This window comes from Protopterus annectens, chromosome 9.part0, assembly GCF_019279795.1.
Source record: "Protopterus annectens isolate FY-2018-M chromosome 9.part0, PAN1.0, whole genome shotgun sequence".
NCBI lineage: Eukaryota > Metazoa > Chordata > Ceratodontiformes > Protopteridae > Protopterus > Protopterus annectens.
Window position 1 is genome coordinate 704,046,915 of NC_056743.1, and position 24,221 is coordinate 704,071,135.

General features: G+C 45.5%; 1 protein-coding gene across 4 annotated transcripts in view; it reads left to right on the forward strand.

Moving 5' to 3' along the window:
* The window catches only part of BRD2 (bromodomain containing 2), a 1,415,611-nt gene that overhangs the window by 1,139,162 nt on the left and 252,228 nt on the right, over nt 1-24,221 (forward strand). The window lies entirely within an intron of this gene.

The following is a 24,221-nucleotide window of genomic DNA, read 5'->3' on the forward strand; positions in this document are numbered from 1 at the left end:
AAGCAGACTATTTCAAACTGGATAGGCCACTGCATTCGTTTCTGCTATTTACAGCATGGCAAGCTAGTGCCTAAGGGCATTAGGCCACATTCAACCAGAGCTGCAGCCACTTCAGCAGTCTTTCTCAGGGGAGTACCAACCAAAGACATTTTAGAGGCTGCTACTTGGAGTTCGGTGCACACCTTTACAAAGCATTATCATCTGCCACTCTACTCTAAATCCAGGTCAGGCTTTGCCACTGCAGTTCTGCAGGCCCTCATAGCTGCTCCTAATGCTGTTTAGCTCCAGCTTCCCAACCATAGCTTTGGGACTCTACCCAAATATAATGACTGCAACAGTGAAACACGAAGAACATGGTACAGTTGTGTACACTTACCATAAATATAGATGTTAGAGTGTATTCACTGTTGCAGTCCAGGTTACCCACCCGCCCATCCCCCTTCTTGCTGATGGAACTTATCTTTCCTTCTCTGATTTATACAATCTATGTGGTGTATTTGCTTGTAGATAAGGTAAAGTTTATATTGGTGCATGTGTGTATATGTATATGTATGTATATATATATATATATATATATATATATATATATATATATATATATATATATTTATACATACAAATTTTGGCTACCCTTTAGGGGGCACCTGACATCTGGGGCAAGAAAAACTGAAGAAAATGGCGTCTGCTGCATCTTTTATACCCCTGACGACCAGGGGAAGGGTTGACAGCCACCAACTCAAGACCCAAGACTTTGGAATTCAGGCCGACTGAGGGCAACCTGCCAGCAGGATTACCCAAATGTGTAATGACTGCAACAGTGAATACACTTGAACATCTACATTTATGGTAAGTGTACATAACTGTACTGTCTCTGCTTTTGCAGGTTTTTATTTAGAGCCTCCGAGTATGATTTTGTGTATTTTTTCCCATTGCTAGTTTAGAATGTCTGTGAGGCTGGAGGTGTGGTGCAAGTGCTACCTTTCTCCTCATGACTGCCTGTTCCAGTGTTGGGTGGAGAGAGGCTTAGCCTCCAGTTTAGCTGTATGACTGCATCTCTCGCATATGTTAATGTTTTGTGGTAGGAGGAGAGAGGGTTGTCTGTGTACATGAGGCAGTTGTAACATTGCCTCAGGATACCTAGGTTCACCAGCTGGACTGGAGAGAATACCTGAAATTGTCCTTTGGTCGTGCCTGAATAGTAGGGTGAGCTGCTTAGTCGCTTGGTTGGTGAGGGGTGAATAATGAGCCTTGCCCTGTTGGGCACTCAAGTGTCGGGGTATATTAGTGCTTGCTATTGGGTCTGAGCAAGTGCTGGACTGTAGGATGCTTTTTAAGTGCTTAGGTTGGAGACTACTTTCAAGGGAAAAACTGAAGAGGAGACTTGGTGGAGCTGGTTTTTACATCAGGGAAATGAAAGGGAGAGAAATTAGCCCAAAATGGCCTGTAAACTACTAACGTCTGGGCTGGAACCACTCCTCCAAGGACAGATGGCTGCTCAAAACTCCCTCTCTCACAGGTGAACAGAGAAACCTTCTTCTATCCAAGTAAGGTATGGGCAACTCAGAAAATTGTAACACAGCCCTGAATTCAGCACTAGCCTGAAAACTGGACTATACTAGCTTAGAAACGTGGGAAACGAGGAACTTTTTTTGAAAAGATAAGGCAGAAACAGTAAAAAAAAAAAAAGTACACTTAAACAGCTTTAGATGACTATAACCAATCAGAAAAGGCTTTTAAACAAATTACACAACCAGTAAAAAAATCTCAAAACTGAGCCCTGTTTTTGTAGTCTTCAGTCAGATAAGGTCTAACTGCACACTCCTGCCATTGGAGTGCAGGGGAACCTTCTCCAAAAATGAAGGCCTGGATTACTGCTCAAGTTAAACAAAGCTAGATTCAGCAGGCCTGGATCTAGTCTGCTACTGCAAACAAGGCACACCAATTTCAGTAAGAAACAGTTTAAATATGTAGGTATTATAAGCCTTTAACCAGGAATTCCCAGCTCGTGGAGCGGCAGCTGGTACAGTTAGAGTTCTCTTAGCTGCTATTTCCAGTTTCCACTTTGGTTTCATGGGAAATCCAGTCATGCAGCACTCCTTATGTAAAACGTTCCTCAAAGGAGATGTCCTTAGTGTTTCACTGTTGCAGTTATTTAATTTGGGTTATCTGCAGTAGCCCTCAGTCGGCCTGATTAACAAAGTCTTGGGTCCTGCGTCGGATGCTGTCCCTTCTTCCATGACGTAAGGGGTATAAAACATGCAGCTGACACCATTGCATCAGTCTTTCTTGCCGTGCGGTGCCCAAAGCAGAACTAAAGCAAACTACCCCGTTGGGGAAACTTTTTCTTGCTCCTTACCAATGTCAGTAAAAGTTAATAATTGCATTACTTGTGGAAAGCAAATACCTCACAAAGATTTTCATTCGTACTGTATTCCTTGCCTAGGCCCTGACCATGACGTACCTTGCTGTTGGTTTTGTGCTTTATTTAATCAGCACACTCTCTGTCGTCGGTATATTTTCGCCTCTAAATATTTCGGTTCTGTTTAATTATCCAGAAATGTCATCTGTTGGCCTTCCAACTACCGGGATTCCGAAAAAAACCCACAAAGATAAAGACAGACAGGCCGCCTAGGTCCAAAGCTGCCAACAACTCTTTTCCCAAGCCAGTCGCCAGTTTGCCTGTACTCAGTAGCTTTCGCAGCCCCTGATAACCGCTCCTTCTAATTCGCAGGCCTCTTCTGAGACCCATTTGGAGTCCGGTTTGCCGGGAGATACTTCAACTGTGGAACCTGCAGATGTCTCTACCTTGGATGGGTCCAGAGCCGCTGTGCAGGCACTGGCTTCTGAGGGTGTATTCAGGCTTACGGACTTGCACATTAAACTGACGCCTCCTTCATTTAGGCCTAAATCTCGAACCATGCCTAAGAAACTGAAGCTCAGGCCGCATGCTCGGGCCTTTATGCCTAAAAACAAATGGTAAGAATGGGCTGACGATCTTATAACTTTAATCATGAAGCCAACTTCCCCCTTCTAAGAGACCTAGGAGTGAAGTTTATGAATCTTCTGACCACGATTCTGATTTTTCTGATTCTTCTGATGATATCTACTTATGAGGATTTTGATGCAGAGGACTCTTTTCCCTCTGCTTCCCTTCCAGAGCATTTTTCTTTTGGTGAAACCTTACCTAAGGGAGCATTTCCACTGGGAAAGCCAGGATTTTTCTGATTCAAAAAAGAGGCTTAGGGATTTCTTACTCCTGCCTCAGCATAGGCCCTTTAGCTATACCTCCTGTACCAGACATTGTTGATGCCTGTTTGGAATCTACTCTAGCCCCTGATTCTTTGCTCCTGCTCCCAGAAAACCTGACCGATATTGCAGGGTTCCTGATTCACACAAGTTCCTTTTTAAAAATCCTATTGCAGATCCAGAGACTATTTCACAGGGACCCAAGGGCATTAAGGCTTCTACTGCTAAATATCCTACCCCTTCTGATAGAGACTCCAGGGCGCTGGATAGATTGGGTAAGAAGGTTTACACTTCTGCAACCTTGGCCATTACGGCTTTAAACTGCCAGTTTCATATGTTAAAAAGTATCAACAACATGTTATTGGATTGCTTAAACAGAAAATGATGAATGTGAGAGTGTTCAATCTCGCCTTTGTTCTTACACATGGGTTCGGAGCCGATCCTCGGCTCCGTGCCGGCCGACTGCAAGCTCTGCATCGAGAAGAAGCTCGAGGACATCTAATACCCATAATCCCCCTCTGCCTTTACCCCAGATCTAGTTTGCCGCTGCTGCATACGCATCGCTGGAGACTAGCTCGAGGCTTTACAGATAAGATTTTTATCTATTCTGTTTAAATTTCAGAAATTTCTTTCAATCTAGTTACTTAAAGTATAAGAGTAGATGTGTGAGTGGATTAGGAATTCTCGGTACCTTAGAATAAGTTTAACTTAGTTAACTTTCGGGTATAGAGTTTTTCGGGGCCTACCACCCCTACTTGGACACTTGTGACTAGAAACTTGTTGTAGTCTTGCTTTTAGGCAGTTATCACGGATTTGACATTTTTGACTAAAAACTTGTGGTAGTCTTGTTTTTAGCTATTATCAAACGGACTCTTATTACCTGATTTGACTTTTTACTGGACTGGACTGTCTTTTTCATTTGTCAGTATGTCTGAGAAGATAAAATCTGGCTTTAAACGTTGTCAGTGTGGCCAAAAAATGTCGGTCACAGACAACCACAGTTCCTGTGTCTACTGTCTTGGCCCTCTCCACTTACAAGAGGACTGCTCTATTTGTCACTCTTTTAGTGGGAGGGTCATGACAGATAGGCGCAGGAAACTGATGGATAGAGGATTGCTGAAACCCTCTTTCCAGGAGGCTCTGGATGCTTCAGACCAGGCATCCAAGTCTTCGAAGGCGTCGGAGCCAAAGTCATCGGCTCCGAGCTCTTCGAGTCTAGTTAGATCACCGGTTCCACAGACTTCGGGCCGAGTGTTCAACTGTTGGCAGTTCGAGCCTCGAGTCTTGGAACCGTGACGGAGCTCCTCCACCGACTCTGTTGAGGTCGGCTCCGTCTTCGATCCCTTGACTGCTCTTCTAGGGCCCTTTCCGACACCGGCGTGGACCGTGGTGCAGAAACTTATGGAGCATACGGCCCTGTCCAAGCTTATTTCGGTCTCCTCTCAGTTGATGTCGAGACTTGAAGGCCTGCCACTATCTCCATCTGTTCCTCCTCCGAGACCTGTTCAGTCTTGAGCCGGAAGAAGCTGACCTGATGATTGTGGAGCCCTCGGTGCCAGAACCGTTTTTCTCGGTCGGCACCGTTACCTCGACTCCATCCGATCCGGTACCGGAGTCTCGGGAAGATCTGTCCTTGGTTCCGGACCGAGTCGGACCGATGTTTCGTTCCGACGCTCTCTCGGGCCTCGCACGGATCGTTCGGTTCCGTCCTCGGGTCGGTGCCTTCGCCCTGTTTTGGGATTCTTCCCATTTCTTCGAACCGGAGACACCGACTCGGGACCTGGGGCCTTCGACCATGAGGAAGGTGTTGTCTACCCAGACAACCACATCAGCAGGTACAGCTTCTCCTCCCCAAAGGACCGTTATCCTCCTCTGCACCCACGGCCACGCCCAAGCGCCGGGCACCAGTGTCTCAGCCACCCCTGAGGGTGCCCCTCTTCCTCGGAGGCTTCTTCGGATGCTCCCCACGAAGAAGTTCCTAGGAAAAGACTGTGTAAGAGGAGACACTTGGATTCTCCACAAGAATCCTTGACATCTGATACTGACTTAGATGAGTCAGAAGGGTCCCCTAAGTCACCTTCAGAGGATGTCTCTTTTCTGACATCTTGGAGATCCTTAAACAGAGAGGTGACTGGCAAGCCCTCCCCTTCTGAGGATGAGTCAGTTTTGCTGAAGGCATTTGGTGCCCGCCCTTCCTCCTCCTGGGTCACTCCGCCTTTGATGAGTTAATGGAATTAATTGCTCAAGGGCGGGAGACTCCTGACACGGTGGAACCAGTCCCTAGGAAGCCAAATAAGTACATCACGGCACCACAGGACAAAGCTTACCTTACCAAAGGAGTTCCAGTAGACGCCATGGTGGTGGCAGCGCCACGAAAAAGGAGATGTCGGAGTCTTCCTCATCTGTCCATCCGCCTAACAAAGATTCTAGGACCATGGACAGATACGGAAGCGCATTTTCAGTTCAGCGGCTTTCTATGAGTTCCCTGAACTATTTGACTCATTTTACACGTTTACAGAGGGATCTAGTCAAAGAGTTGGGAGATACCCTCCAGGGTGCTACAGATGCCGCTGTCTCAGAGAAAGTTACAGCATCTCAACACCCTTACGTCCATTGTGAACTGCGTCCATGAGGCTGATATCCTATGCAGACGAAGGATCGATTAGGGCTGCGGCTTCAGCGATTGCTCTTCGTAGGCAATCCTGGATGCGCTTATGTTCGCTTATGGAAGCCTTCAAGTCTTCCTTTACTAACGCCCCATTTGATGGAGCCACACTTTTTGGCCCTAAAGTAAAGGAGACCCTTACCCGGTGTGAACAGGAGGGAAAGACTCTGTCTGCTGTCGGAGTCCGTTTTCCACCCTTCCAGACCGTACCCCAAAGGGCAACGTGGTGGGAAAATGTGGTCTCAAAACCCCAAGGATCTTTCCCAAACACACAGGGTGATGCCCTCTAGAGGCAGAGGGGGCAGAGGTGGAAGACGCCGCCTGGCGCCAGAGGGGGTCCGCAAAACCAAGGTGACAGGGATAACCTCCCTGGCAAACCTTTTCAGCACTCCTGAGAGGAGGCCCGACTGTCCTGCTCTGGAGGCAGTCGGGTCGCTTAGCTTTTACCCTCAGGCCTGGCAAAACCTTTCTTCAGACAATTGGGTAAAAGCATTGTTACCAGAGGTTACAAAATCCCATTTCTATCCACCCCATTCCAAAGAGAAACTCCCAGATGTACCACCCCATCTGCGAGACCCAGCAGCTACAGAAATTTCAAAGCTGCTAGAAAAGAGTCATCCAACCAGTCCCAGCGGACCAAATAGGATTCGAACTTACTCAAGGTTCTTTTAGTTCCAAAGAAAACAGGGGACTGGAGGCCAATTCTGGACCTAAGTCATCTCAACGCTTTGTCAAGAAGGAAAAGTTCGAATGGTCACGCTTCAATCGATCCTTCCATTCTTACAGAAGGACGACTGGATGTGCTCAATAGATCTGAAGGACGATACTACCACATCAAAATGGCCAGGGCGCCAGGGATCATTTGCTTCCGGCTGGGAGGCAGTCACTATCAGTTTCGAGCCCTGCCCTTTGGCCTGACCACAGCCCCAGGGTCTTCACCAAATGCATGGCAGTGGTAGCGCCTCATCTGAGGCCTAGGATTCCAGGTGTTTCCGTATCTGGACGACTGGCTCCTGTCTGCCACCACCAGGCCAACTGATACAAGCCAGGGATTACACCCTACAACTTTGTACACACCTTGGCATTTCAGTAAATTTAAAAATCGTTACAGCCATCACAGCATATCTTATTCATAGGAGCGGAATTAGATACGCCAGTTAGTTCTAAAACTTCCGACAGAAAGAATAGTAGCACTTCAATTCAACATTTCCCTTCTTCTGTCGTCCAGAAAGTCCCCAGCAAAATTGTTCTGAAAGTTTTGGGTCTCATGGCAGCTTCTCTCATAGCAATACCATTGGGAAGACTGCACATGAGAGTGCTACAATGGCTTCTATTTGCACAATGGTCATTCCAACAACTTCCACTGACTCACGAAATATTGATAACGAAAACATGCAAATCACACCTAATGTGGTGGTTACAGACTTGCAACCTATCCGGCGGAAGACCATTTGTGCTACCCACACCGTCAGCGGCGATAACCACGGACGCTTCCCTGATAGGGTGGGCCGGCATGTTTCAGCGACAGACGGTCCAAGGCTAATGGACCAATCTGGAGTACAATCTGCACATCAATGTTCTGGAGTTGAGGGCAGTGTTTTGGCGTTGCAACACTTTGCTCCCCTTCTTCCTCCAGGGACCATTGCAGTTCAGACAGACAACATGTCCGTAGTCTGGTACATAAACAAGCAAGGGGAACCAGGTCTTACCAACTATGCAGAGAGGCCATGAGAATTTGGCAATGGGCAGAGTCCACGGTCGCTTTCTGATCGCAACGCACATCCCGGGTCATCCAACGCCATAGCCGACAGGCTGAGCAGGGCAATACTATTGCCTCACGAGTGGTCCCTCAAACAGTCAGTTGCGGAAGGATTTTTCGCAAATGGGGCCAGCCTACCTGCGATCTGTTTTGCTCCAATGAACGCCAAATGCAGGAGCTACTTTGCCCTATTACCCCTCCAGGGAAGTCCCCAGGACGCTGGTGCGATTGGCCCCGGTCTCCTATATGCTTTTCCTCCATTTCCCCTGATTGCAAAGTTTCTACAGAAAGCAAACAACCTTCAGAGGACTATAATTCTCATTGCCCGTTCTGGCCTCGTCAAATTTGGTTCCCTTTTCTATTGCATCACCGCATTCGGGGTCCTTGGATGCTGGACCCAGAGCCAGATCTACTGACTCACTCGTCAGGAGTTCCTCACCCATCCCTGAATCTCTCCATCTAGCAGCTTGGCTGCCCGCTCCTTTCTAGCCAGGTCAATTCCCCTTACATCGGCAGTTCAAGATATTTTGGTAGCTTCTCATAAAGTTTCCACTACAAAGACTTACACCAGTAAATGGAAACGTTTTGTCTTCTGGGCGGAGTCACATTAGTTGGACCCTGTTACAGCTCCGTTGAATAAGGTTTTAGAATTTTTGACTGAATTATTTCAGGAAGGAGCTTCCCCGGCTACCTTAAGAGTGCAGTTAGCTGCCATTTCTAACTATCATGTAGAAGAAAGTGGTGCACCTATTATGGCTCACAGACTTTGTAAAGCCTTTTTAAAAGGTTCCTTTCATATCAGACCACCAGTCAGAAGTCCGACATCACCGTGGAATTTTAACTTATTGCTCTCTAAATTGATGTTACCACCCTTTGAACCAGCTTCAAGTTGCACTTTGAAATTTTTGTCATGGAAAACATTATTTCTAGTGGCTATTACATCTGCTAGACGGTGTCTGAGCTGCAGGCCCTTTCGGTCAAACATCCTTATTTAATTTTTCATTCTGACAGAGTATCCCTACGCACTAATCCATCCTTTCTTCCCAAAGTTTGTTCTACTAGTAATATTAATCAGTCCATCGAATTACCCACCTTCTTTAAAACCACTCTAATAAATTAGAGTATATGTTGCACAAACTAGACGTCCATAGACAACTCAGATTTTATTTGGATAGAACAAAAGATCACAGGAAATCTGATCAACTATTTGTAGCTTTTGCTGACAGCAGAAAGGGTCTTGCAGTTACGAAACGAACTCTTTCGAAGTGGCTAACTGACTGTATCATTTATGTTTATGAAGATTCTGATCAAACATTATCAGCAAAACCCAGAGGACATTCTACCAGATCAATTTCTACATCTTTGGCTCACGCAGCTCGTTTACCTTTAGACACTATTTGTGCGGCTGCTACTTGGGCTAAACCACATACATTTATATCTCATTACAAAGTGGACAGGGTTTCTAGGGATAGGGGCAACCTTTGGTTCCACTGTGCTCAAGAACGTTCTCCCTTGAGTTCCTCAGGATCATGGAGCTAGGGACGCTACCCATGTGTAAGAACAAAGGCGAGATTGAACACTCACATAAAGAAGTTATGTCCTTACCATAACGTTCCATGTGGAGTGTTCATCTGTTTGGTTATTACACTCCCACCCTTAGGAAGAACGTTCGATTTGGTGCCTGGTCTGGAGTATTCTCCTTCTGCTGTTACAGTATTACTGTTACTATCATACACTGGGTATGTTTGTATATATGTATTTTATGTATATAGTTGGCATGTGTGCGTGCTTTATGTCTGGTTTGCTTGCAAACTAGATCTGAGGTAAAGGCAGAGGGGGATTATGGGTATTAGATGTCCTCGAGCTTCTTCTCGATGCAGAGCTTGCAGTCGGCCGGCACGGAGCCGAGGATCGGCTCCGAACCCATGTGTAATAACCAAGGCGAGATGAACACTCCACATGGAACGTTATGGTAAGGACATAACTTCTTTTTCCTGACCGTGCTGAAAATAAAGAATTACAGGATTTAATGCATTCTGCTGAACTGGTTGGTAAACATACTTTGCAATGTGGATTTGATTCATTTGATTGAGGCCTCTTGCAGGGCTGCTGTTACTGGGTCTGTGCTCAGAAGGCATGCTTGGCTTAAGGAGCAATCTTTGCCTGATCATGTTAAAGCTAAACTGTTGGACACTCCCTTAAATCAGGACCGCCTGTTTGGCAACAAAGCTGAGGAAGTTCTTATAAAGATGGAAGATAAAGCTAAATCTATGCAAACTGTTAAAAGATTTCTTGCAGGTTCAGCCTCCTTGATTTTAGTAGGCATAGGCCCTCTGAGAATTGGTTCTTTCCAGCCCCTTCCAGGTCTTCTCAAGCCAAAGCCAGACACAGCAGAAACCTCAGGTTTCAGTCCCAGGGGACACACAAGACTAAGCAGTGGGGGATTTCCGCACCCAAATCTGGGAGTAGTAAGACTCCACCCTATGGGAAACTGTCTCAATGACTTGCTTTTAAACTTCCAAACACTTCCCAACTGAATGCTCCTTTAGGCGGAAAGATTGGTTTGCAGGCCAAAAACTAGGAACTCATTAGCTAGGACAAATGGGTTTTAAATATAGTGTCCAGAGGATACAGATTTCACTTCCACACGTTACCAACACCAAGCGGGTGGCCAGATCTACACCCGAATCAGTGGGCAGAGGCCCAAAAACAAGTGCTCTCTCAAGCAGCGGGGCTATTCAATTGGTACCAGAAGAGGAAAAGGGACAAGGTTTCTATTCAAGACTGTTCCTGGTACCCAGAAAAGGCAATACATGGCGTCCTGTCTTGGACCTTTCTACTCTAAACACCTTTCTGGTGATTCCAAAATTCAAAATGTTAACTCTTCACCAGCTGCTTCCTATGCTAGGCAAAGATGCATGGTTGGCAACACTAGAGTTAAAAGAAGCATATCTGCACACCCCTATCAGAGAGTCTTGCACAAGATACCTATGCTTCAAAGCAGGCTACATGCACTATCAGATGTTCATCATGTTTCACTGTTGCAGTCATAACAGTTGGGTTATCCTGCTGGCAGGCTACCCGCAGTCGGCCCGAATTCCAAAGTCTTGGTCCGGCGTCGGTTGCTGTTGCCTCTTCCCTGACGTCAGTGCACTATGGGTATAAATGATGCAGCCAACGCCTTTTTCTTCTGTCTTTCTTGCCGCGCGGTGCTCGAAGCAAAAGCAGTTCGCAAGTGCTGGTCGGCAGACTCCTGAGGTTTTCAAAATCAAATTTCAGATCCGAAGTCTTCATTAAAGCTAAGTACCCCGTTGGTTTTTTCTTGCTCCAGACCGATGTCAGAAAAAGTTTACAATTGTATTTCTTGTGGGAACCAAATACCTCATAAGGATTTTCATTCTTACTGTATTCCTTGCCTAGGCCCTGACCACGACGTTGCTAGCTGTCGGTTTTGTGCTAGATTTAACCAACGCACTATTAAGCATCTGTACGATTTTGCCTTTCATTACTTTGGCTGAAGATTTAATTATATAATGCCATCGGAACAGCCGACGACCGGAGTTTATAAAAAGCGCAAGGAAAAGGACAGGCATCCGAGGTCCAAAACAGACTATGAGGCTACCGCTAGGCCAGTCGCCGGTTCTCAGTGAGGCACTTTCGCAGCCCCTGACACCAGTTACCTCAGAGCCACAGGCCGCTGCCAACTCCCACGTGGAGCCAACTAGGCCTCTGGACACTCAAGGTATTGGACTTTCGGAAACTATTTCCTCAGATGGGTCTAGAGCCGCTGAGCAGGCATCGGCTTCTGAGGGTGTTTTCAGACCTACTCAGTTATATGTAAAGCCAACCTCAGCTTCAGTGGCAAAGACTTAAACAGCTCTAAAGACAAAGAAACAAGTACAGCATTCTCCTGGACAGACTTCCATGCCTAAAAAACAGATGCTTAAAATGGTTGAAGACCTAATTACTTTGATCAGGTTTCCATTTCCTCTGACTTCTCTTCTGAACAGGGATACTCTCTTCCTCCCTATGAGGATTCTGATGCTGGAGAGTCTGTTCCTTCAGCCTCTCCTCCTGAGGACTATTATTTTGGGGAAACCCTGCATTCCATGAAGAAGCACTTTCACTGGGAGAGCCAAGATTACTCAGAATCTAAGGAAAAGGCTTAGAGACTTTCTTTTACTTCCTCAGCATAGACCTAGACTATGTATTTTCAGAGTCCGGCCTGTCTCCTGACTCTTTACCCCCTGCACCGGTTAAGACAGACAAATACTACAGGGTTCCAGATTCTCATAAATTTCTATATAAAAACCCTGCTGCTGACCCAGCAACTATATTTCGGGGTCCCAAAGGGGTCAAGGCTTCCACTGCAAAAAACTCTGTCCCCTCTGATAGGGATTCAAGGGTACTAGACAGATTGGGGGGGGGGGGTTTACACTTCTGCTACCTTGGCTGTAAGGGCTTTAAATTGTCAGTTTCATATGCTTAAATATCAGCAATATTTAATGTCACTGCTAAAACAGAAAATGTTGACAAATTCTGAATGTCCAGAAAACAAGAAAATGCAGGATTTATTGCATGCAGCTGAACAAGTGGGAAAGCATACTTTGCAATGTGGTTTTGATTCACTGGAGGCCTCTTGCAGGGCCGCTGTTACGGGTTCTGTCATTAGAAGGCATGCTTGGTTAGAGGAACAGAATCTGCCTGATCATGTTAAAGCAAAATTATTGGATGCTCCTTTACAGCATACTTTGCTGTTAAGGCAGAAGAGGTGTTGAAGAAAATGGAGGATAAAGCAAAATCTATGCAGACAGTTAAGGATTTCTTACAGGTCCAGCCAACCCAGATTTAGCAGGAACTGGCCTTCAAAGAATTGGTCCTTTCCTGTGTCAGACAGGCCACAAAGAGGCAGATACAGACGCCCTAGAGGCAGATCCTAGCCCCAAGGCTCATACAGGCCTAAACAATTGGGTGCTTCTACCTCCAAAAGCGGAGAAGACAAATCACAGCCGTATAGTAAACAGTTCCAATGACTTTCCTCTGCTAATACCAAGCACTTATCTTTTGGCAGCCCCCTTAGGGGGAAAACTAGCATTTTTCACAAAATTGGCACATGATCACCCAGGACAAATGGGTTTTGAATATAGTGCCCCAGGGCTACAGGTTCCACTTTCACACCCTGCCAATGGCAAAAGGTATGCCAGACCTGCCACACAATCAATGGGCAGAGGCGCAAAAGCAAGTTTCATCTGTCATGGACATAAGGGCCATTCAGCGAGTACCACAGCAAGAGCAGGGTCAAGGATTTTACTCAAGACTTTTCCTGGTACCTAGAAAGGACAGAGCCTGGAGACCAATACTGGACCTGTCTATTCCAAACACCTTTCTGGACGTTCCAAAATTCAAAATGTTGACTCTGCAGCAGCTTCTGCCCATGCTGGGCAAGAAGGCTTGGCTTGTAACTTTAGACCTAAGAGGCATACCTGCATGTCCCAATCAGACAGTCTTGCAGAAGATACCTCCGATTCATAGCTGGCTCAATGTACTACCAATTCTCTGTACTGCCCTTTGGCTTATCTACTGTGTCCAGGGTCTTCACAAAATGTCTGGCACCAGTAGTTGCTTTTTGCAGACAAAGGGGGATTCAAATATATCCTTACTTGGACGACTGCCTTATTCAAGCAGAGAACAAGGACATTCTACTGAAGCATCTGGCGTTTGTAAAAACGTTACTAATTTGCCTAGGGTAGATGGTAAACGAAAAGAAATCCAAACTAGTACCCTCTCAGGAGATAATATTCCTGGGTGCAAGTTTAAATCCAACTGCCCAATTGGCTTATCTCACACCAGACAAACAAAGGCAACTGACTTCTTACTTAGAAAGGTTGGCAAGAAAAATTCTGTTGGCTTTGGGCTTCGTGGCATCCTGCATTGTACTAATTCCATATGCAAGACTGCATATGAGGAAACTACAGTGGTATCTAAAAAGTGTTTGGACTCAACATTGCCACAGCCTGGAAACATTAATTACCTTAATTCCCTGCCTGCAACAGGAGTTTCGATGGTGGGCACAGGCCTGTCACCACAACAAGGGACAGCCATTCACTCTACCCACAGCCAGGCAGAAACTAACAGATGCATCAGATTATGCCTGGGGGGGGCTCACATGGCAGGAACATGTATTCAGAACACATGGCCCGCAAGCCAAATGCATCTACATATCAATCACTCTACCCACAGCCAGGCAGAAACTAACAGATGCATCAGATTATGCCTGAGGGGGGCTCGCATGGCAGGAACATGTATTCAGAACACATGGCCCGCAAGCCAAATGCATCTACATATCAATCAAAAAGAAATGCTAGCTGTTCCAAACCATGACCTTGTGGAACACAGCATTGACTTATCAAGTACACCTGCAAACGCAATTCCTGTCAGGAAAGACAAATACTCTGGCAGACTAACTAAGCAGAAACCTCATGGATCCTCAAGTAGAAACTAGATCCACAAATCTTCAGCATAACAAGGAAATGGGGATGCCCAGACATAGATCTATTTGCCTCCCCTCACAACTGCCAACTACAGAAATTCTGCACAAGGACTTATCACCAGCAAGCATGGAAAGTGGATGCTCTATCATTCAGCTGGAAAACCCTCACAGTATATGCCTTTCCTCCACTGCCTCTCCTCCCCAAGGTACTCCTAAAGGTCAGACAAGAGAAACCAAAAATTATACTGATTGCCCCAGACTGACCACGCCAGCACTGGTACCCAATCCTAAAGAGCTTGTCTCAGGTCCAGCCTGGACATTACCTCAAATTCCTAATTTACTGAACCAACTTCCTGCACAGCCAACTCAGAATACTAAATCTGGCTGCATGGCGGATAATGTAACCATTCAGAACACCCCTCTCTCTAAAGCAGTTATGGATGTTTTTTTGGAGGCCAGGAGGCCCAGCACTAGAAAACCTTATGCAGAAAAATGGAAGAGATTCTGTGCTTGGAACCAGGCACAAGGAATTGACACGCTTGTACCAAATATTCCTCAGATTTTACAATACCTAACTGAGATGCTGGACAAAGGCCTATCCTCCTCATCAGTTAAGATCCATGCCTCTGCCATTTCAGCTCATTACAATACGGACCCACCTATTTTTTCACATCCACTGCTAAGGCAGTAGCTCAGAGGGGCCAGAAACATAAGATGTCCAAGGAAAGCACCAATACCTGCATGGAACCTCAATTTTGTCTTGGAAAAGCTCACACTGCCTCCTTTTGAGCCAGCTAATACAGCTGATATTAAATTCTTATCATGGAAAACAGCTCTACTCCTAGCAATAACTTCAGCAAGAAGAGTCTCAGAGTTACAGGCACTAATGGCTGTGGAACCTTTTATAATTTTCCATCCGGACAGGGTTTCTCTGAGGACAAACCCAACATTTATGCCTAAGGTAGTGTCCAGTGTTGCGCTTAACCAAACCATTCGTTTGCTTACCTTTTTATCCAAACCCACAGAATAAGGGGGAGAGACTTCTGCATTTTTGGACATACACAGACAGTTACGCTTCTACTTGAACAAAACCAAAGCTTTCAGAAAGACTGAGCAACTCTTAGTGCATATGCTGCAGGATCGCAGGGAAAAGCTATCTCAAAGCAGACTATTTCAAAATGGATAGGCCACTGTATTTGTTTCTACTATTCGCAACATGGCAAATCAGTGCCTAAGGGCATTAGGCCACATTCAACCAGAGCAGCAGCTACTTCAGCAGCCTTCCTCAGAGGAGTACCAACCAAGGACATTTTGGAGGCTGCAACTTGACTTCAGTGCACATTTTTACAAAGAACTACCACTTCTCTTTACTCTAAATCCAGAGCAGGCTTCGCCACTGCAGTTCTGCAGGGCCTCATAGCCACTCCTAATTCTATTTAGGCCCAGCCTCAGCTTTGGGATTCAACGCAAGTGTAATGACTGCAACAGTGAATCACGAACATAGTGCAGTTGTGTACCTACCATAAATGTAGATGTTCGAGTGTATTCACTGTTGCAGTCTGGGTTACCCACCCACCATTCCCCTTACATTGCTGGGACTTATCTGTACTTCTCTATTCTATACAACCTATGTGGTGTATTTGCTTGTAGATGAAGGTAATGTTTGTTAGTGCATGCATTTTTAATTTGCAAAAATTTTAGCTTACCCTTTTGGGGGCACCTGACATCTGGGGCAAGAAAAACTGAAGAAAATGGAGTCTGCTGCATCTTTTATACCCCTGGCGCACTGACGTCAGGGAAGAGGTGACAGCAACCGACGCCGGACCAAGACTTTGGAATTCAGGCCGACTGCAGGTAGCCTGCCAGCAGGATAACCCAAGTGTAATGACTGCAACAGTGAATTACACCCGAACATCTTCATTTATGGTAGGTACACAACTGTACTTTCTCTGCACTGCCCTTTGGCTTTTCTACTGTGCCCAGGGTTTTGACAAAGTGCCTAGCTCCAGTCATTGCATTTTGCAGGCAAAGAATTATTCAAATATACCCATACCTTGGACGATTGTCTAATTCAGGCAGAAAGCCAAGGACATACTTTTGAATCATCTGGCTTTTATTCAAAGGATGCTGACTTGTCTGGGGTACACCATAAATGAAAAGAAATCACACCTGCTACACTGTCAACAAATTATATTCCTGGGAGCAAGCTTGAATACAACTTTCCAGATGGCTTTCCTCACGCCAGAGAAACAGATTCATTTGACAACCTACTTCAAACAAGTGGCCACAAAAACCCAGTTATCTGCAAGGCAAATTCTACAATTCTTGGGGTTCATGGCCTCCTGCATTCTTCTAATTCCATATGCAAGACTGCATATGAGGAAACTACAGTGGTATCTCAAAAGCCTATGGTGTCAACATTCTCAGGATTTAGAAGCAATGATTCCTATCATACCTTGCCTACACCTAGAGTTCCTTTGGTGGGTAGAGGCCTGCCACCAAAATAGGGGACTACCATTCACACTACCCCTGCCTCCCAAACCTTAACAGACGCATCAGACTATGCATGGGGGGGGGGGGGGGGCTCACCTGGCTGGGAAGTGCATTCTGGCCAAATGGAACCCAAGTCAAATGCACCTGCACATAAATCAAATGGAAATGTTAGCTGTACAGAATACTCTGACAGCCTTCAAGGACCACATTCTTCCAGGACAACACCACAGTTATGTGGTACATAAACAAGCAGGGGGTACACATTCCTACCCCCTTTGCAGACTAGCCATGGCCTTGTGGAACACAGCCTTGACTTACAAATACATCTTCAAACTCAGTTCCTGCCAGGAAAACAAAATACTCTGACAGACCTAAGCAGAAATCTTATGGACCCGCACAAATGGAAACTGGCTCCACAAATCTTCAGCATGTTAACACAGAAATGGGGGAGCTAAGACATAGTTCTATTTGCCTCTCCCCAAAATTATCAGTTGAACAAATTCTGCACAAGAACTCATCACCAAAAAGCATGGAAAGTGGATACCCTATCAGTCTGTGCCTTTCCCCTCTGCCTGTACTCTCCAAGGTCTTACTAAAAGTCAGACAGGAAAAAGCAAAAATGATCCTAGTTGCTCCGGACTGGCCTCGCCAGCACTGGTACCCACTTCTAAGGAATATGTCTCAACTTCCTCCATGGTACTTGCCTCAGACACCTCATCTACTGTCTCAGCAGAACAATCAAATTCTGCACACACAGCTCCAAACTCTAAATCTTGCAGCATGGCTGATCAGTTAATTATTCAAACAGCACCTCTCCGTAAATCTGTGATGGATGTCATTTTGGAAGCCAGAAGGCCTAGTACTAGAAAATCTGATGCTGATAAATGGAAGAGATTCTGTGCTTGGAACCAAACACAAGGAACAGACACAGCAAAGCCCAGTATTCCTCAGATTTCTCGGTATTTATTTGACTGAGATGCTTGACAAGGGCCTATCTTTTTTTTTCAATAAAAATCCATGCCTCTGCCATCTCTGCTCATTACAACACAGAGCCTCCCCTTTTTTCTCATCCTCTGCTTAAACAGCATCTTAGAGGGTCCAAGAATTTAAGGCCTCCCAGAAGATCACCAACTCCTGCATGACGTATTTGCTTTTAGTTGAAGGTAAGATGTTCTTCATTCCACATTGCTGCAGTCCTAACTATTGGGTAGTCCGCTGTCCAGTCGGCCCGAATACCAAAGTATATGGCTGATGTCGGTCAGGGCGCATTAGACTGACGTCAGTACGTCAGGGTACTAATGCGCATGACCGACGTCATATCCTCAGTCTTTTTTGCCGCATGGTCCGATGCAGAAGCAATTTTGCGAGTGCAGGTTGGCGTTCTGAAAGTTTCTGAAGTCAGAGTTTCAGACCGAATCAAAGTTGGCTAAGTACCCCGTTGGGGAATATTTTGGTTTTTTCTTGCTTCAGTATTTAACCGGATGTCAGAAAAAGTGAATAACTGTATTTCTTGTGGGAAACAGATACCTCATAGGGATTACCATACTTTGTGTATTCCTTGTTTAGGGCCTGAGCACGACGTTGTTGGATGCCGCTCTTGTGCTAGATTTAACAAACGCACTATTAAGAGAAGGTTAGACTGTGCCAGGTTAGTTTTGGGAAGCGTTGTAATTATAAAATGCCGCGGATGCTCCGCCGCTTCGGCAAAAGCGCAAGGACAAAGCAGCAAAGCCTAGAGTGGAAGAACCGACAGTCCCTGACGCGGGTACTTTAGAAGACTCAGTGGAGCCGGAGGTTCTGCCAGGTGTTTCTTTGGAGTCTCAGGGAGAGACTTTATTGTTACAGGATGTATCCTCTCAGGAAGTAGGCCAGGCTGAGGGGGCTTCTCAGGTGGCTGTTCTTCCCTCTCTTCCTAAGGTGGTTAGAGCCTCCCCCTCTGTTTCCAAGGCTTCCTTGAGAGGCAGGCCAAGTGCAGCTTCAGTGGGGTTTCTCCTAGTGCTTCAGGTTCTTTGCCTAAGAAACATATGCTTAAAATGGCAGAAGATTTGATTACTATGATTAGAGGTTCTATGCCCCTGATAAGAGGCCTAGGGTGGAACCTGAGTTTGAGAGTTTTGAGCACTGTTCGGAGGCTTCTGAGTCTTGGCTGAAGACTTGCAGGAGTTTCCTCCTTATTCTGATTCTGATGTGGATGATTCTACTCCATCAGCTTCTCCTCCTGAGGATTTTTCATTTTCAGAGACCCTGCATTCCATGAGGGAGCATTTTAAATGGGAAGGTCAGGATTTCTCTGATTCCAGGAAGAGGCTTAGGGAGTTCTTGTTTTACCCCAGCATAGGCCTTTAGCTATCCCTCCTGTTCTGAATGTGGTGGAAGATGTTTTTGCAGAGGCTTCCCTTGCCTCCTGCCCCAGTTAAACCGGATAGGTACTATAGGGTGCCTGAAGCTCATAAGTATCTTTTAAGAGTCCTAGGGCAGACCCGAAACTGTCTCTCAGGGGCCTAAAGGGGTGAAGGCCTCTGTTGTTAAAAATCCTGTTCCTCCTGATAAAGAGGCAAGGGCTTTGGATAGATGGGGAAAGAAAGTGTATACTTCTTCCACTTTAGCCATGAAGGCGTTGAATTGTCAGTTTCACATGTTAAAATATCAGAATTACCTTCTTTCACAATTGAAAGCTAAGGTGGATGCTCTGGCAGAAGGTATTGAGTGTAAAGAGTTGCAGGATTTAGTTCATGTGTCTGAACAGGTGGGTAAACATTCCTTGCAGTGTGGTTTTGATGCTGTGCAGGCCTCCTCGAGGGTGGCTGCCACTGGTTCTGTTCTTCGTAGGCATGCCTGGTTGAGAGATCAGAATTTAGCTGAGCATGTTAAAACAAGGATTTTGGATGCTCCTTTGCAGTCTGATGTGTTGTTTGGTTCGCCTGTGGAAGCAGTTTTAAAGAAAATGGAGGACAAGGCTAAGTCTATGCAAACTGTTAAGGATTTTTGCAGGTGCAGCCTCAAGTTTAGTAGAAATTGGCCTACTAAGGGGTGGACTTATCCTGCTTATGATTCCCAGTCTAGGGGTAGGTCTAGACGTGGTAGGGCAGAGCTCAGGGTTCTTTTAGGCCTAGGACAGGAGTTCCCCTGCTCAGACTTCTGGTGAGGGCAGGGGTCAGTCCTTTCGTAAGCAGACCCAATGACCTGCCTTTTCAGCTGCGCGCACGTTCTCGCCTGGCAGCACCTTTGGGAGGAAGGCTGTCTCTTTTCAAAGAAAATTGGGATTTAATTACCCAAGACAGATGGGTTCTGGATATTATTCACCACGGTTACAGGTTTTATTTCCATACCTTGCCTCCTTTCAAAGGCATGCCAGACATTCCTCCTCTTCAAAGAACAGAGGCTCACAAGCAAATTTCTCTGTTGCTCCAAATAGGGGCCATTCAGTCAGTTCCTGTGCCAGAAAGGGGCCTAGGATTTTATTCTCGCCTGTTCCTAGTACCAAAGAAGGGGAACACGTGGAGACCGATTCTGGATTTATCTATCCTCAACACTTATCTGGACATTCCCAAGTTCAAAATGTTGACGTTACAACAGCTTTTTCCTCTGCTGGGCAAAGATCACTGGATGGTAACTTTAGATCTCAAGGAAGCTTACCTTCATGTGCCAATAAGACTAAGTTGCAGGAAGTATCTGCGTTTCGAGCTGGAAATTCTCATTATCAGTTCTCTGCATTGCCCTTTGGCTTATCTACTGCGCCCAGAGTATTCACAAAGGTTCTGGCTCCAGTGATAGCTTACTTCAGGCTAAAAGGAATCCAAATCTATCCTTACTTGGACGACTGCCTGATTCTGGCTCAAGAAAAGGAAGACCTTCTACAGCATCTGGAATATGTCATAGCAGTGCTAAGATGCCTAGGGTATTCTGTGAACGAAATAAAGTCCAGTCTAGTACCCTCTCAAGACATGTGCTTTCTGGGTGTGAGACTGAATACAGCAGCCCAGTTGGCCTTTTTAACCCCGGACAAACAAAAGAATCTTTCCAGTTACTTCCATCATCTATCTCTTCAGTCCTCCGGGCTGACTGCAAGGACAGTCCTTCAAGCCTTAGGGTTCATGGCATCTTGTATTCTGGTGCTTCCCAATGCCAAACTGCATATGAGGAAGCTACAATGGTATCTCAAAAATCTGTGGACACAGCACTGCCAGGATTTGGACACTGTCATTCAAATAATACCTTGCATTCAAAAGGAATTTTTGTGGTGGGCTCAGGAATGTCACCTAAACAAGGGACTCTCTGTGACCCGGCCAGAGGCAAGTCAGATTCTAACGACAGATGCCTCAGATATTGCTTGGGGAGCTCATCTAAATGGAAAGTGGATACAAGACAAGTGGCCTGCCAGACTACAGCATCTACATATCAACATGAAAGAGATGTTAGCAGTTCAGTTTGCATTAATTGCTTTCAAGGAGTTACTTCTTCCAGGGCAGGTGTTGATTCTAACAGACAACACAACTGTCATGTGGTACATCAACAAACAAGGGGGAACACATTCTTACCCATTGTGCAGACAAGCAATGATTTTTATGGGAGACTGCTCAGTCTGCAACTAACTCTTCAGGCAAGGTTTCTGCTGGGAGCACAGAACTCCTTAGCAGATGTATTAAGCAGACAAATCATGGATCCCCACGAGTGGAAACTGGATCTTCATGTATTTCAAAAATTGACAGTGTCATGGGGAACTCCAGACATAGATCTGTTCGCTTCTCCACTAAACCACCAGCTGCCAAAGTTTTGCAGAAGGGATTTCATCACACAGCTTGGAAAGTGGATGCTCTTTCTTTCAGTTGGAAAAATCTTCATGTGTATGCTTTTCCACCTCTGCCTCTTCTTCCAAAGGTGCTTCTAAAGGTCAGACAAGACAAGCCAAGGATGATTTTAATAGCTCCAGATTGGCCTCGGCAGCACTGGTACCCATTACTGAGGAGTCTGGTAAGGAAGCCTCCATGGCCTTTACCCTTGATTCCACACCTGTTGTCTCAGAGGGACGGTCATCTGCTCAATGTCAAGCTTCACTGTCTACATCTAACAGCCTGGCATATTCTGTTTTGAAAGACAGCAGGTCTCAGCTTCCTCAACAAGTTTTAAATGTGATTATGGAAGCCAGTAGACCTAGTACAAGGAAAGTGTACGCAGAAAAATGGAAGAGATTTTTATTTTGGACTGCAGCAAAGAATTTGGAGATTTCTGAGCCTAATTTGAGTGTGGCTCTTCAATATCTTACTGAGTTATTGGACAAATGTTTGTCTTTCTCTTCTATTAAGATTCATGCTGCAGCAATTTCAGCTCACTATGATTGTGACCCACCATTGTTTTCACATCCTTTGTTCAAGCAATTTCTTAGAGGGGCAAAGAATATAAGACCCCAGTAGAGCTCCTACTCCTGCTTGGGACCTCAATTTTGTGTTGGAGAAACTTACTCTACAACCTTTTGAGCCTGCGCTACTGCTGAACTGAAATACTTGTCATGGAAGACTGCTTTTTTGTTGGCCATTACTTCTGCTAGAAGGGTTTCTGAGTTGCAGGCCCTTATGGCGGTTGAGCCTTTTTTGATTTTTCATAAGGATAGGGTATCATTACGTACTAATCCTTCCTTTATGCCTAAAGTGGTTTCTAGTGTGGCTTTAAACCAAACTATTCATTTGCCTACTTTTTATGCAGATCCCCAAAATAAAGGGGAAAAGATTTTGCACACCTTAGATGTACACAGGCAATTGCGTTATTATTTAAGCAGGACTAAGGATTTTAGGCAGTCTCAGCAGTTGTTTGTTTCTTTTGCTTTGAGTTCTGAGGGCAAGCCTGTGTCAAAACAAACTATTTCTAGGTGGATTGGGTTTTGCATTGCATTTTGTTATTCCCATCATGGCAAGGAGGTTCCAGCTGGGATTAGGCCTCATTCCACTAGGGCTACTGCCACTTCAACAGCATTTCTAAGGGGTGGCAACTAAGGATATTTTGGAGGCAGCTACTTGGAGTTCAGTGCATACTTTCTCTAAGCATTACCACCTTCCTCTCTACTCTAAGTCTAGGGCTGGTTTGCCACAGCTATTTTGCAAGGCATGTTATCAGCTCCTGCTTCCTTATGATTTGCCAGCCTCCCTTACCTCTGCTTTGGGATTCTACCCAATAGTTAGGACTGCAGCAATGTGGAATGAAGAACATAGTACAGTTTTGTACCTACCATAAATGTAGATGTTCGAGGATCCACATTGCTGCAGTCCAATTTACCCTCCCTCCTGCCCCTCTGTGTTTAGGGGTGGTTCTGTAGGTGAGATTATATTCTGGTACCTTTGTATATATTGTACATATTTTTGGTGCAGGTATGTTTGGTATTTTTGGTTTTGGCCTTACTTTTTTAGGGTCTTCTGACATCTGGGGCAAGAAAAGACTGAGGATATGACGTTGGTCATGCGCATTAGTACCCTGACGTACTGACGTCAGTCTAATGCGCCCTGACCGACGTCAGCCATATACTTTGGTATTCGGGCCGACTGGACAGCGGACTACCCAATAGTTAGGACTGCAGCAATGTGGATCCTCGAACATCTACATTTATGGTAGGTACAAAACTGTACTTTTTTTTTTTTTTTTCTAAATGTGCATTTATATATTACTGTTTATTTTTATATATATTTTTGCTCCCCATTTGGGGGGCACCTGACATCTGGGGCAAGAAAAACTGAATAAAATGGTGTCTGCTGCATGTTTTATACCCCTGACGTCATGGAAGAGGAGACAGCAACCAACTCAGGACCCAAGACTTTGTTATTCAGGCCGACTGAGGGCAACCTGCAGGCAGATAACCCAAATGTGTGATGACTGCAACAGTGAATACATTCGAATATCTACATTTATGGTAAGTGTACACAACTGTACTTTCTCCCTGCTTACTTGGATGCCTTTAACTCAGCTTTTAAGGCCCCTAAGTGACCTATAAAGTACGAGAGGACCAAACATTCCAAGTTAAACCACCCTTTGCGGACCCAGCTGTGATTGCCACCACTCCAGATAATCTTTACTGCTGCCTTCTGCATCCCACCTACATACAGATAAAGATAGCAGGTATATGGATAGGATTGGAAAGAAGATATACACATCCTTCACTTTGGCTTTCAGAGCCATCAATTATCAGACCCCCATGACTATGCTTTAGACTTAGTGTCTCAAGCCTCCTCCATGCTGGCTTCTTTACCTGACAGTCCCATTAAGACTGACATTTCCTCCAAACTGTCCTTGACCCAACATGTAGCCAGACATTCTGTCAGATGCAGCTGTGTTGCTGCAGAAGCGTCTGCCTTCTCTGCAGTATCTGCTTCTGTTCTCAGGCGATACTTCTGGCTAAGTCTTCAGAACTTTCCAGAGTACTTCAAGGCCTAGTTCTTGGGACACCCCACTGGACCACAGTGTCCTTTTTGGTAAACAATCTGCAAACCTCTTCAAGAATCTGCAGGAAAAAAAGTAAATAATTACAGGACATCAAGCATCCTCTGGTGTCCCCCCATTCCCAAGTATTATATGAACTACCCGGC